The sequence below is a fragment of the Pinus tabuliformis genome, chromosome J (genome assembly GCF_031772625.1).
Source record: "Pinus tabuliformis cultivar Carrire ecotype Pingquan chromosome J, CPIR1, whole genome shotgun sequence".
Taxonomy (NCBI): Eukaryota; Viridiplantae; Streptophyta; class Pinopsida; order Pinales; family Pinaceae; genus Pinus; species Pinus tabuliformis.
The window spans coordinates 210,248,383-210,263,597 of record NC_142295.1 but is presented as its reverse complement, the minus strand read 5'-3'; the positions used below and the strand labels follow the sequence as shown (position 1 = coordinate 210,263,597).

General features: G+C 31.3%; 1 long non-coding RNA gene across 1 annotated transcript; it reads right to left on the bottom strand.

The window, feature by feature from the left end:
- Positions 1–13,344: 13,344 nt before the first annotated feature.
- Positions 13,345–13,944, bottom strand: LOC149226437 (uncharacterized). Its single transcript, XR_016247043.1, has 2 exons — positions 13,734–13,944; positions 13,345–13,587 (listed from the first exon to the last, which is right to left on the bottom strand). It is a non-coding gene; the product is annotated as an uncharacterized LOC149226437 (long non-coding RNA).
- Between the last annotated feature and the right edge of the window lie 1,271 nt (positions 13,945–15,215).

Here is a 15,215-nt window from a genome sequence, read left to right as displayed (position 1 = left end):
AGTATTTGCTGGTCATCATTGAAAACATGAAAGTTGGTGATATTATTGGGTATAGATGGCTTATAAATAATTTCTATAGAAAATACATCCCTTAGTGGTGACAACCTAGCAACATAATTTTCTAATGCATTAGCAACGACAATACAAATCTTAGGAACATAAATAATATTGAAAGCTTGAAATTGCGAAATTAATTGACATACCTCTTGTTGATAACCTTTAAGATTAGGTGACACATAGTGTATTGTATTATGTATTTACCATATGACGATATTAGAGTCACCTATCACATATCGCTTTGAGTACTTGAACTTTGAGGTCGATGGCTTTCTTCAAACCCAATATGAGTGCTTCGTATTCTGTGATGGTGTTGGTGCACTCAAATTCCAATTGGAAAGAGATCAAATATTTTCTATTCTTCGAGTCAACTAAAACACAACCAGCCCTAGAGCCCTCCTACGTTTTCGAACCGTCAAAATATAAAGTCCAAAAATGAGAAATGTTAGAGGTATGTCTTACACTAGTACTACCTACATCTATTTCCAATGTTATGCATTATTTAATGCCCCTAAGTACATCCTCTGCATCTCTCCATAAGGACGAAGCACATGGATTACTGCATGGCTACCATGAGCATGCATGTAACTTCATTACTGTTTTTCTGATCGCTCAATCTTTCTGAGTAACTGAGACTCGAAGTTAATGCCCTTGCTGTATGTAGGGGATTAGACCTGCATTGAATTCCACATTCCCATCCTATTTCAAACTTAGCTAGGCGCGCCATAAATTTCAATAATTGACATGAAATATGGGAGGGGCCCGAGTACGAAATTTTAAAAAAATTGCTTTATTATCTTTCAGAAAGGTGTAATGCGTAAGCCAAAGAAAGGTGTAATGCGTAGCTTGGCTTACTTTCACAGCGATGTTTGACCTGCTATTTGTCACAAATACATCGAACCTCCGTAGTATCGACTTGTAGTGGAGCTCGACTTGTAGTGGTGCTCCACTATGCAGACTCCATTGGAAACCTGACTGGCCTCCATAAACTCAAACTGCGAGGGTGCTCTACTCTGTGGGTTCTCCCAGAGTCCATTAGGAACATAACGAACCTCTGGAATCTTTACTTGAACAAGTGTTCCAAATTATAGATGTTTCCCAACCTTGAGCATTTGAGCTCGTTGGAAATCAGTGTAAAAATAATATTTCATTAGTATTTTAAGAATTTTTTTTAAAAATAAGTAACTTAATTAAGGGAAGGGAAATGTTTGAGGAGGACTTTACATGAGCAAAAGTATATTGACATATATGTGTATGTGCCAAAATATTTTAGTTATTTTATCTTTCATGGTTGATGAGCCGAAGAAATAGCAAAGAGGCTCTTAATGGTGATGGCCCCTTCATAAGAAGAAAACCATGGAGGAAGAATGAAGGCCTTGGAACATCACCATTACAAGATTTTCTTAAATGAATGTGGGCAATTGGATTCAAATGGGAATTCAAGAGGAAGCACAATGAAAATATTTATGCAGAGCATTATAGAGCTTATTTGATAGCACAATAATACTTTCAAGACAAGGTAGATGGTTATGATGAGAGGTTATGGCAAGGGATACCTCTATTATGTTGTTTTTAGTGCTAATAGTTGTTGATGCTTTGGAAGAGTTGTTTTTAGCGCTAATAGTTGCGGATTCTTGGAAGAAAACATTTCTTAACAATGAACTTAAGGAAGAAAACATTTTCTAGCAATGAACTTAAGGAATAAATCTTTTTAAAATAGCCAAATGGATTTGTTGTAAAAAGGGGAGAATGTGTGTTGTGCCAAACAAAGAAATCTTTATATGGATAGAAGTAAAACCCAAGATAACGGTAGCTACTAATTGATATTCACAACTAATTTCAATATGAGGTTCACAATTACTTTCAGTTTGAGATTCTCAATTAATTTAGATCGATATGAGTAAAACCCAAGACAATGGTAGAGACAATATGAGATTCACATCTTTCTACTTTCAATATAAAATTTACAATTAATCTATTTAGTTTATAAAATCCTCTCTTTTGGAAAACAAAGAAAAACAACTTTCGAATTTACCACTTTCACCTTTGGCCACTAACCATATGTGATCCGTTGCAACTGCTCATTTTTGATGGATTATGTGTTTTGTGGTGCTACATTTGCCTCTGCTATACATTTGCCTCTGCTATTTCTCTTCCTTACTAATTGGGAAAAGAAATAACATCACTGCAATATATCACTTGCATCTTTTAGTTTACCCTACTGCACTGTCGAATCTGTAGTCGTCTGAATATGGCATGCTTGCTTGATCAGAGCTGGTAGTGGTATCAGGTAGGTACTCTTTATTCACCTATGCCGCTAATCTATTGTAAAATCTGAACATACTTACAAGTTACGACCTTGATATAGTAAATCTTGATATCGTATACAACCCCTGGGAAAGTTTGAAGCAAATTAAGACGTAATTTCTTCAAGGAAATAATATAGCATCTCAAACTCATATTGGTAGCCTGACACACCGCCAAATTCAAGGAAAAAATAGTGTGTGTGTTTTATTCTCTGTATTCCACTCTATTTTGTTAATACTTGTGGGTTATAATCTAATAATAATTTATAATAACTTATTCCCTATGCTTCTGCGCAGGCCATATTGGTCGATGAGTTTAGAAAAATTATCTCAGAAATTTCTGGACATGTGTTCTTCAGTGGCGGATTGAAGCTATGGGATTGGAATTGAGAGATATCTAACAGGGTTAACTTGCCACTGTGCCAGTAACCCGACTCACCACTTCAACTGGCTTTGCAAAGACAATTCCATAACTTTCTCAGGTCAGAACAAAATTTCCAGTCATGTCTCTTACTAACTGAATTAATCTTTACGTTTCTCAAGGCCGAACAAATTATTAGTCCAGTCTGTCACCAATTGAATTAATCATGTTGGGAAGCATTATGTGATCTGCTCACGTGTTTTTGAAAACTCTCGCATTGCTAACACTGTTGCAATAAGAATTGCAGTAATTACAGACCTGCACTTCCAAAATTCTTTATACCCTAATAAGAATCCTTATTATAAATTATCCTTCTAGGAATATTAGATACAGCCTCAGGGTTGTTGTTTCTCAAGAGCAATGTTTACTCACAGTTACTCAAATTACTGCGGGCCATCATGTTTTACAATTATCGTATACAATGAAATTTTGTTGTAGATATTTAGACTCGAGGTTAGATAACATGCCATTGACAAGTCGCAGTTTTCATGGTGCAAAAGAAGGTTTCTCGAATGAAATGGGCATTTCCCAAATGAGAGGTAATTTTTTTTTTTTATTATTTTGCTTTAGATTTTTCTCATAAAAACCATTATGGTGGTTAGGTATTTTTTAATCATCTTTTCTTTTGAAGTATTTTGCTATGAGTAATCATCATGATGGTTTTGGTATTTTCCAATCAAGTTTTCAGGAAAATGATGGAGGTAAGAAAGTCTTTTAATTCAGTTATATTTAAAATTATTTAGCCAAAATATGAAAAAAAAAAAAAATTATTTATTTTTTTAAATAAAAGAAATTATAAATATTATTGCAAAATCAAATCACGAATCCATTTGCCATTAAAAATAAGTGGCATTGTATTTACTTTTGCATTACTATTGTGACTGTGATATGAGAACTCCAAGCCATTGAATAATGTAGTCCAGGTTGTGACTATGATATCATAACTCCAAGCCATTGAATAATGTAGTATATGTTATCCTTTAAATTTAGTAGTAGCTGAGTTTTAGGAGGCATTTTGAGTGTTGAGTACATTACTAAAGATGTTAGTGTACAATATGTATTGGTAGTCGAGAAACATGTACTTGTAATGGGTATTTTTTCCCTTTTATTTTGGAGCTGCAATGTGGCTACCAATATTTATACATAATTTAATGTAATTTTAAATCAGGACATCTACACCGATCCGAAAGTTTTGAATCTTGAATAAATCTAATAATTCTAATCCTGAAAAGTGCAAGCTAACTGAAGTGTTTTCTAAGCACAATGTGTCTCTCTAACCAATCCTTGTATGATTCTATGTTAGTTTTTTGCTATTCCAGTGTCAATTCTTGCATGATTACACTATTAATTTTAATGTAAAAATAAAATTTCGATAAAAAAAATTAAACCATTCTAAAATTCTCATGTCATTTCTTTTCTAAAACTTTTTGGACTGTTCTCATCTCAGTCCTAAAATTTGGACCGTTATAAAAGCAATCCTCTTTATTAATAAATTTTAGTTAACTAAATCTCATTTATTACTTTGGAAAAAACTATAAAATTTTAAAAATAACGGTAAATAATCAAGTTTTTTAAAAATAAATAAATAAGTAAATTTTTTCCAACTTCCAAATTCATCTCCTTTACCTTGCTTTTGTCTTGTTCTTTATCCAAGCTTCTTTAGATGAATGAAAAATGCCTATGTTTAGAATTCCTGTTTTTTTAGAGTTTATGAAGAAAATCACTTCAAACTGGGATGATCTTTGTATGTTGGAGGTCGTTTATGGGTTTGTACGGACATTAGAAGAATCTTTGTATGTTGGAGGTCGTTTATGGGTTTTTACGGGCATTAGAAGGATCTTTGTATGTTAGAGGGCGTTTATGAATTTAACTCTGGTCTTGATCTGTTAAAAAAAAAAGCAAACCTTAAATTAGTGTTCCAACAACGTTCATATCATCGAATTGTCGATCTAAAGATAAATTTAGCAAAACAAACTAAAGATAAATTTAGCAGAACAATTTGTAATTGTTCGATCTCCTGCTTGAATGGTGAAGATTTATAATCGAATTGTCAACTAAAAATCCAACGCTGTCCAGATTTGTTTTCAATTGTTCTGATACTTGAAGATTGTCCAGATTGGAGATCATCTGCTGATATTTCATCCATTTGTTTTTGTGAGATACTTCTGCGTCAAGTCTAGAAATTTACAATTTTAAGCACAATATTGTTAATTTGGTTTAAGCATTGTTGTTTTAAGCCAGAATACAAGTCAGTAACTCTGCTACTTTTAGTAAACCGTCATAATTCCACTAGATCTTTTGCATCATACACTGTAAGATGACTAGTCTTATACTCACATTGTGAGGCTTGGATGACCATGCTTTGTTCAGGCTGCAGGATGTTGTACGCTGCTCACTAGCATCACTACAAATTGCCGACTATAAACCAAACATAGAATTATGGCTCGATTATTTCATAGAAGAGATAAAGGCTGGAGGATCCAATGCGGCTCGTTTAGTTGATTGGTATGAAAGGTGGTTTACGATTATTGGCATGAAAGGCGGTTTATTGGATGGAAATTTGAGTAAATGTTGTGCAGGGACGAGACATCGACATTTAATGTGAAGGGATTAAGCCTGGAGAAGAATTAACCAGAGACATGAAGCCTATAAGTTAGGCACAAGATATGGAATTTTTGTTGATTATGTAAAATTCGAAGCATACGATAGCATGACATATTCAAGCAGGAATGGCAGCGAGATGATGCTAAGGGGCAGCTTGCAAAAATAACGTCTGACCTATCGGCTCTCGTAGCCAAGCTTAGTGACAAAATGGCTTTGGAAGCCCACTCGCACTTCGCGCTGATAACTCGACAAATAGATGAATTACATGAGGACATAGAGCGCCTTCACTTATCTATAGACAACTTGGCTACAAACATGAATAATTTGAGTTTCAAAATGGACAACATAGACGTTCTGTGCAAGAGGTCTTTGGGATCAAATAAGTTAATTTAAAAAAAAAAAATTAGTAATTTCAAATTTGATTTCAAATAAAATTAGATAAAAAAATATATTAAAAATTTGAAAATGGCTAACAAATATGTATAACAGTAAATTTAGTATAAGCATCAAAGCAATTATCTCATAATACATTTTATAGTCTCAAAATAAATAAATAAATAAATAAATCATAAAATCAATAAATTAATATTTTATACACCTGACTCAAAGGCTCCAACCTTTCCACCTTTCGTGGTGGTTGACTTCCACCCATAGAGACGGACACCAGGGGACCTTTCACATTCAACATATGTACGAATTTCCCCATTACAAGAGGTTCACATCGAGAGTTTCCTCTCTTAATGGCATGGGCTTTAACAATACATAAATACATAAATAATAGGGTATGACATTAGACAAAGCAACCGTAAACATTGGCAACAATGAACAACAAAGATTAGCATTTAATGTCATATCAAGATTCATATCATTGTTAGACTTTCCATTCTCAAGCTTTTCATGTATGCAAGATAATCCATATCTTAGGCACTGACAGAAAGAATCACTTATCGTGTCAAAATCCCCACAATAAGATATACTTCAATCACCTATATACCTTATCTTTTAAATTTACCGATGGTAAACATTTCTTGTTACTTAACCACCTTTAACATACAATTATTTATTATTGCATGTATCCACACATAGTTCCATTACTTTTTAGTAAAAAAAAACAAAAAACATATTTGCTTACTTTGTTTAAAAAATCAAAAAAAAAAATTACCACTCTTTACATACATTTCCACTAACAAGGGTGTTTCTCTTTATTTTCATAACCAACCGATATAGTTATAAGATACATGTCCACACTATATGAATAGTGCCGAGAGATTCGCATAGGGAGCTTACTTTACATGATATACAAAGCAAGATGATGCCACCACAATCCCTTTCCCTCTACTGTCTACGACCAACTATCACTTGCTTCACAACATAAGAATACTCTTGAAAAATATTATTCACATCCATGAGAAAGATGCGCAAAGGAAAATATAATTGGCAAGAACGCCTTTCACATTTTGACATCACAATAGATATTAATTGGTTTTGTCGATGCCATGCATCAATTTGCATATATGATTAGTTCCTCACTATCAACGAAATTCGTATATATCTTATCTTGTATATATGACATTGCATGCTTATTTCTTCCACTGGTTTAACGTTTGAATATTATATTTTCCTTTGTTTGCAAACACTTGTATAAATTTTGGAGTCATCAAGTTCATGTGCTTAAAATTGTTAATGTATTTTGTTGTTATACAAAATTAATAAGGACAATCGTTTTAAAAATAGAGATAATTACCACCACACAAATTAGCAGTATTCAGACTGTATTTAGCACTATTCAGACCGTATTTGATTATTCATGGCATCCATTTATATTCAGAGTTTAGCTGTTGTACTTGTAAATGTAATGGAAAATCACTTAAATTACAGTTCCACTTGACGAAATACAATTAACCTCTAGGAAATTAAGGGTGAGGGTGCTGGCATAACAGGAGTGCTAAATTACATTTCACACCAGGCCCATGAAGAGTGGCTACGCCAGAAATAGGAAACTGCAAATTTTATGTTGAATGATTTCCATATTAAATCCTATTGTCACACCACCATTTTAACACTTGCTTCTTAAAGCACTAATATGACTAATGGCTACATAGCATACATAATCCATATCTTTCTTTTGGTTGAAGACTCTGCAATATAAAAATGATATTTTGTCATGAAACTTGTCCTCCTAAATAGTAAAACTGATTTCAGACTCTTTGAGAATTTGCTACTTAATGTCATCTTTTTTTATGTTTACTTAGGGTTTGTCTTTTTTTAAGCTTTGGGTTTGTAATGATAACAACCCTAAGCTGTAGAATTTTACTTACGACCAACATAAATTTTCAACCATGAGTGTGTAAACCGTTAGAGTTTAGGTGCCGCTTGATACCTTTGGTCTGAAGGTCGACTGTATACCTCTACTCCATGAATCTTGGTTGTAAGCTTTAAAGGACTTTTTGTAGAGGAAAATTGTTGAAATAATTCTGTAACCTTTTAAGTGTATAACTAGTATATTCACATCACAACCTAAAACCTATATTTAATATAACAATTGTTATTTAAAATTAAATTACAATTTCTCCAATTTAGCAGTTTATTGGCACCCCTTTGTACTTTTTGGGAAAATTGCTACTAAAATAATAAAAATGGATAGAAATTACGGTTCTAATTAAAAATATTAAAGTGGAATTATTTGTTAATTCTAAAAGTAACATTGTTAAATTTCTATGCATTTGTTGTTTTCTATGTTACAAGGATATCTTAGGAATTTTAATTAAATCTTTTTATTTTAATAAATTGTGATAAGTGAATTTACATTTTTGGATGTGAGGATTAATATTATCAAGCAGCTATGGCATACATTAAAGCTACCTTATTTTGTTAATTTTTTAAGAAATTAGTTTTATTCTTTGAAAGAGTATGATTCTTTTTATAAGTGATTTATGGTCATCACAAATAAATATGAAATTTTTTCTTTATCTTTTAATCATCACATAATCTCTTATAACTCACAAAAGAAAATATTAATTTTAAGGTGTTGTGAAACCTCTAAACCTATATAGGAAGGTAAAATAGTTTTGCATTATGTAATATTGTTATGTTTCATGAAAAAGCTTGTAATAGATTTAATTGTTTTCATTTTTTCTATGTAAATGAAACATATTAGAAAACCTCAAAACCCTCCCATTGAAATGCCTTTAACTTATATTAATTTATACCTATAATGAACAAACATTTGTACTAATAATTTTGATAATGTACTAATAATTCTAATAATAAAACTAATTTTTCTAGTAAAACTAATCATCATGTATGTATCGAAAACTCAAGTGTAATGGCCAAAATCGATCATTATCACCATAGAAAATTTAAAGAAGCCAAAGAAATAGGAAAGCACCCAAACAACCTGAAACATCAATCGTGATGAAGTATGGAAAATAAGTGACCACTGGATTCCGACCTTAGCCTCCTAAATCAACCTTAACCTCATGAATTACCCTTACCTCGAACCTCTCCCATCTCTCTACACTTCTCTCAATCAATCACAACCCTAATTCTGGTTTTAATTATTCCATTATTAAATTTGAAATTAACTAAATTAGGAAAAAATTATAAAGATTATAATTAATTTGAATTAATCCAAAACATATTAAAAATTGAATCAAAAAATGATATTAACATCACCTTCATTAAATTAAACAAATTTGAATACACCTAAAAATTTAAATATACCCAATAAAATTATGATTCTAATTATATATCATTAAATTTACACCAAAAATAAAAATAAAAATTAATTAGAATTAATTAAATTTGAATTTAATTAAATTAAGAAAAATTTATAAAGATTATAATTAATTTGAATTAATCCTAAACATATTAAAAATTGAATCAAACATTAATATCAAACTCACCTTCACTAAATTAAATGATTTTGAATATACCTAAAATTTTTAAATTATAATTATAGAAAATTAAATATACACAAGAATTAAAATAAAATAAAATAAAAATTAATTAGAATTAATTAATTAAAGTCATATCATAAAATTAAATTTATAAAAATTAAATATAATAATTAAAATTAATTAATATCATATAATTCCATTAATTCAATCAAAAAACAAAATAATATTATTTTTAAATTATAATTAAATATAAAAATGAACATTAATTCTTATAAAGTTATTAATTATAAATCTCTAAGAATTTTATAAATTTCTAAAAGATTTTGATTATAAAAAACTCAATTATAAATAATATAATAAATTGTGGATTTAACAATTACATTAATATTATTAAAAATAATTTTTTTATAATTATACATTATAATTAAAGAAACTAAAATTAATATTGATTATAATTAAAATAATTTCAATATTAATTTATAACTCACATATTTTTATAAGATGACTAACTATAATAATTATTAAGTATTATTAATTACTAATTAACCTAATCTAAAAACATGTCGACTACCATCATTCTGGTTCTCTCACACTTTTATGTATTCATCCCATTGAGATCTAGCTTATTCATTTTTTTGATCTATCCTCATGATGAACCACAATAAATGGCTCGAAAGGTCAATTTAAATAATCATGAATACTATAATCATGGAAAAAGAAAATACTACACAAAAAACTAATTGCAAAATAATAAATATAAATATTTTTTTGTAACTTAATCTAATTTTATATTAATAATAATAAGAGAAGGTGTTCAAGCTGGGTGGCCTAAGGCATATCGAAAAAACCCAAATCTCAATAACCTTCCAGAGATCTAATAATAACTATAGTGCTTTATAAATTTCCATCTTAAAACTAATAATAACTATAGTCCTTTATAAATTTCCATCTTAAAACTAAACTAATGGAAAGAACCTAACTAGAAATAATATAGATATGATCCGGGAGGAAGGATGATATGGGCCTTGATGTAGGGAGATCCTCTTCTTTTCCTTTTTTGAGTTGTTTCCCTTTTGGTTCATTTTCAATAATAATTGGGTACGAGCTAGTGCATTGAGAAGTGCAACTGTTCATTTGCTTCAACGTTTTCTCTTCTTTATTAGAATCGTGTATACACTTTAATGTTAAATGGGAAAAGGTATAGTAAAAATTACGGTGAACTTGGTTTCCAATCTTTTAATTTATGATTTTTTAATTTATGATTCTCTAAAACAATATCACCCTACTTGATTTCCACCAATCTTTTAATTTATGTTTCTCTAAAACAATATCACCCTACTTGATTTCCACCAATCTTTTAATTTATGTTTCTCTAAAACAATAGAGAACAAGGTTTTACTACACTAGTAAAATTCCATTGTTAAAAAGACCCTTGATATCATGCAACCAAAAAACAAAAATCCTAAACCCAATGCTAAAAGTCAAAGAAAATCTACAGAGTACAGGTTTGTTGACGGGTGTCAAGAACGATGCTGGGTTGAAAATGCATCCTTGCTAACCTAACCAATATCTATCCAATATAGGAATCTTCACATACATTTCCAAAATCCGTTATCGACGTAAGGATCGCCGTTTTCAACGGCATGATCGTCGTCTATGGCTGTGACAGGTGATAGCAGGAAGAAGGCAAAATTCCAAGTGCCCAAAATTAATACTAGATCTTCGAACCCATTGATAGCGAATTTCAGAAATAAAGTAATGAAGGGATCCAAATGAGAGGAGATGAAGCGGAGATAAAAAGTGGACTTCAATCTGCGGTCAAAAGATATGAGATAAGACGGTGGAGAGAAATAGGAGGGGAATTGCCCAGAAGCTACTAATACTAGATCTTCGAACCCATTGATAGCGAATTTCAGAAATAAAGTAATGAAGGGATCCAAATGAGAGGAGATGAAGCGGAGATAAAAAGTGGACTTCACTCTGCAGTCAAAAGATATGAGATAAGACGGTGGAGAGAAATAGGCGGGGAATTGCCGAGAAGCTCAAAAGTGACCGGAATTCTGGTAAAAAAGTTTTAGAAAATTTTGTAGAGGTAGTTTTTGAATAGTGTTTTTGATGGTGGAAATGGATTCAGCGTCATCCTCTAAAAGACCTAAAATTTTGAAGTTTAACAACTATAACTTGGATTTACAAAAATCCTTGCCAAATTTTCTCTAAATATGACTAGAATTTCCATAACTTTCCGGGCAACTCCTCCGCCTCGTTAAACTACACGAATAGAGAGACTTCCAATGTTTACAGAGTTAAAATTAATGTGAGTGATCTGAATCCGGATTCTGGAGTCAAAGATGGCGACCTGCCCGGAAAAGGAACTAGTGGATGGATAAGACAGCACCGGAGTCAAAGTTATTTGAGATTTTGGGAATATTCTAAATTTAAAAATGAAAAAGCTAATTATTACTACAACATTAACTGAAATTGGAATAAAAAATGATCAGGGGCAGGAAAAAGTAAATAGATGAATGGATGCAGGCATGGAATTTGACAGGGAAATTGCTTGTCACGGGGTGATTTGCCTGTTAAATATAGCCAAAAAAAATTTCATAACCGTAAACATTTTTTGTTAAAATGAATTGATTAGATACTAGAGTTGCCTAAACCGTGACGGTTGATTCTGATTTGAAATTCCTACTCTGGATGGATGAAACTATTTCTACATTATCCGAAACCGGAGTAAAAAATGGCCCACTCTCTGAAAAAGGAACTAGATAGATGAATAAGACAAAATTAGAGTTAAAGATAATAAGAGCTAGCTGTAATGTTGAACATTTTTATTTTAATCTTCAGATTTTAAGAATATTCTAAAATTTGAGTGAAGAAAGTTAAACTAAACCATCAATTTTAGTTTTACCCATCAAATTCTTAAATATAACTTAACAAAGAGTTAAATTTAAAGTAAACATAGGCTGATGAACTGTCAAGCTAGCGAGATCGATCATTGTGTTCTCTTTTCAAGTATTCCAGCAGTGTTCATTGGATTGTTTTGTTTGTTGTAGAGGAACATTTTTGAATAGATTTGAAATTAGTCCATCTTTTTTATTCGATCGAATTATTATTTATCAAAGTCAATTGGTCAGAGATTTTAACGTAACTTGAGATATGGGATTCATAGAGATTAATGTGCCCAGAGATGTACATGCGGCCAGATTTATATGAATCTAATTCTCGCATAGGAGATTGGTTTGTCACGAAATGTACATACCAGAGGTTTATGAATATAAAGTTCTGAGTTTACGAGATTGTTGCAGCGGAGATGCTTTATAGAAGTTTTAAAACGAATAGGACTCTCTAGTTACTCTCAATTTTAAAAGGAATAGAAGTCTCTAATTAGCACATTTTTAAGGCACAGCATGGCATATTTTTATATCTACCTTACCCATTGATTATTCTGTCAACATCAGTTACCTTTCACATTACATTATCGAGTTGTTTTTTTGAAAAGTCAATATAAGTTATGACTTTACATTATCTAGATGTTATTATATTATCTAGTTGTTTTTTAAGGAAGTTTTTATGATGAGTTTTTTTGATTAATTTTTGTCAGGAATTTATTATGATTTAAGAAATCACAAGTTTGATAGGTAATCTCTGCACAATCGAAGTGCTCCAAGTGTTTTTCAAGGTACTGAATCTAGATTAAATAACACAAATCAAAATTTCACTTCAAAATTTTCCATCAAATTCAAACATCTAAAAATCCAAAAAAATCACACTAAAAACAACTCCTAAAAACAACTCCTTACACACACAGTTAACGTAAATGTAAATATATAAAGATAGGAAAAATATAATCCATGGACTGATTTGAAACCGAAAATAACTTGAAAATTTGAACACGCAATCATCTTAGTACCGAAGGCATCTCATTATTAAAACCTCAGCTGAACGTAAATGTAAATATATAACGATAAGAAAAATATAATCCATGGACTGATTTGAAACCGAAAACAACTTGAAAATTTGAACACACAATCATCTTAGTACCGAAGGCATCTCATTATTAAAACCTGTTGCGTTATTGTATTTATTATTATTTCCAAGCAAACAGTAACACTAGTATTGGCAAATAACTAGCGGGTTCGCTGTTATAGCCAGATCTGGCAGGCAGATAAATTGCCTACACGGAATCTGTCTATTTATTGGCCCTTGGAACAGCATGCAATGCAGCCTCTCTCATCCAAATAACAGCATCTCTTGCATCCCGTCACATAGTGGTCACTCCTTGGGGGCAGCACCGGCCCTGCACATAATATACATATCAAACCAATTTTAGAATCACTAGAAAACCCAACGCAGATCTTCTGCAAGATATGGCTTTATTGAAAAGCAGGAGAAAAAAAAAGATCAGAGATGAGTGATAAAATCTGTCGGAATAATGAATTTTACCTGATGGCGTCTCCATTGTCTGGGCTTCTTTCTTGCTTTCAACGGCATGATCATCCTCTGTAGCTGTGACAGGAGATAGTAGAAAGAAGGCAAAAACACAAATGCCCAAAACTAGCACGATCTTGGAAGCCATTATTCACAAATTTCTGAATTAGATTGATAGATAGATGAATCTGAATCAGATAGATGATGGGGATAAGAAGAGGAGTTGAGAGTATATATAGAGGAAAGGCCACAGTGAGTACAGAGGTGTGAGGTATTAAATATATTATTGTGGACTCCAGCTCAGGATTTGAATAAAGGAGGCAATCAGATAGGAGTCAAACATGGCTGGCAAAATGAGAGACAACTGGAGAAGGGACAAGATGGAATTGCGTAAGTTGAATAGGGTCATTTTCAACTATATTTATCAGCATACCTAATTTGGATAGGGTCATTTTGTCTTTAGCTGGGGCGAGCGGCCAGCACTAAGCACCTCGTAGGGTGCATTGTCGGTTGCAGCCAAATTCACGAATATAAAATTTAAGTCAACAAAGTCGAGTCACATGACTTATAAAAATATAATGTCAAGTAAGGGAACCACGTGGAAACAATAATACATCATATTCATCCTCTTACTTTGTGTAAAAGTCTTCCAGAGTACGGATATCGATTTATTGCATGCTGCATTTTGAAATATTTAGTAATTTTTTATTATTTAAAATTTTATATAAAATATATAAATAGAATTTAACATTTTAAAAAACATGGTAACATTTAAATTATATAGAATAAAGTTTATTTATATTTAAATGGAATTATTGTTAATTTTTTTTTATAACTAATCTTGTAATATTTTACTTTCACATTTATATGTATATTTAGGGAATTCTAATAGAAAATCTAATTTAGCATTGTTTTGTTATTTTTATTTACCTAATTTAATTAGTATTGTTTTGTTATTTTTATTTATATATTTTTATTTACTTAATTTAATGGATATGTGTTTGGACGATCACAAATTTCCAACCCCAATTTGTTGACTAGCTTTATTTCAATGAGATTTCTTTTAACCTTAAAAGGAACAAAGCATTAATCTTTATGTTCTTGACTTGTATTTCTGTGTAGACTAATTTAGTCATTTCTTTCTCTTCTTGGTTCTAAAGGCTACTCAGATTCACCTCATTGTCTATTTATGTATAAACAATATTATCGTCCATATCAAAGTTGCTTTCAACCTCGTTACTTGAATCAATGGCAATGAGATTCCTCTCATTTTCATTTTTCAATGGCAATGAGATTCCTCTCATTTGCATTTTTCTTTATGTTCTACGGGTTAAGTTTTCAATGTAACTTCCAACACTTATCCTCTATAACTTTCAACACTTCATCAATTCTAGTTCATGCAATTTATAATCAACCTCGTTACTTGAATCAATGGCAATGAGATTCCTCTCATTTGCATTTTTCTTTATGTTCTTCGAGTTAAGTTTTGGATGTAAC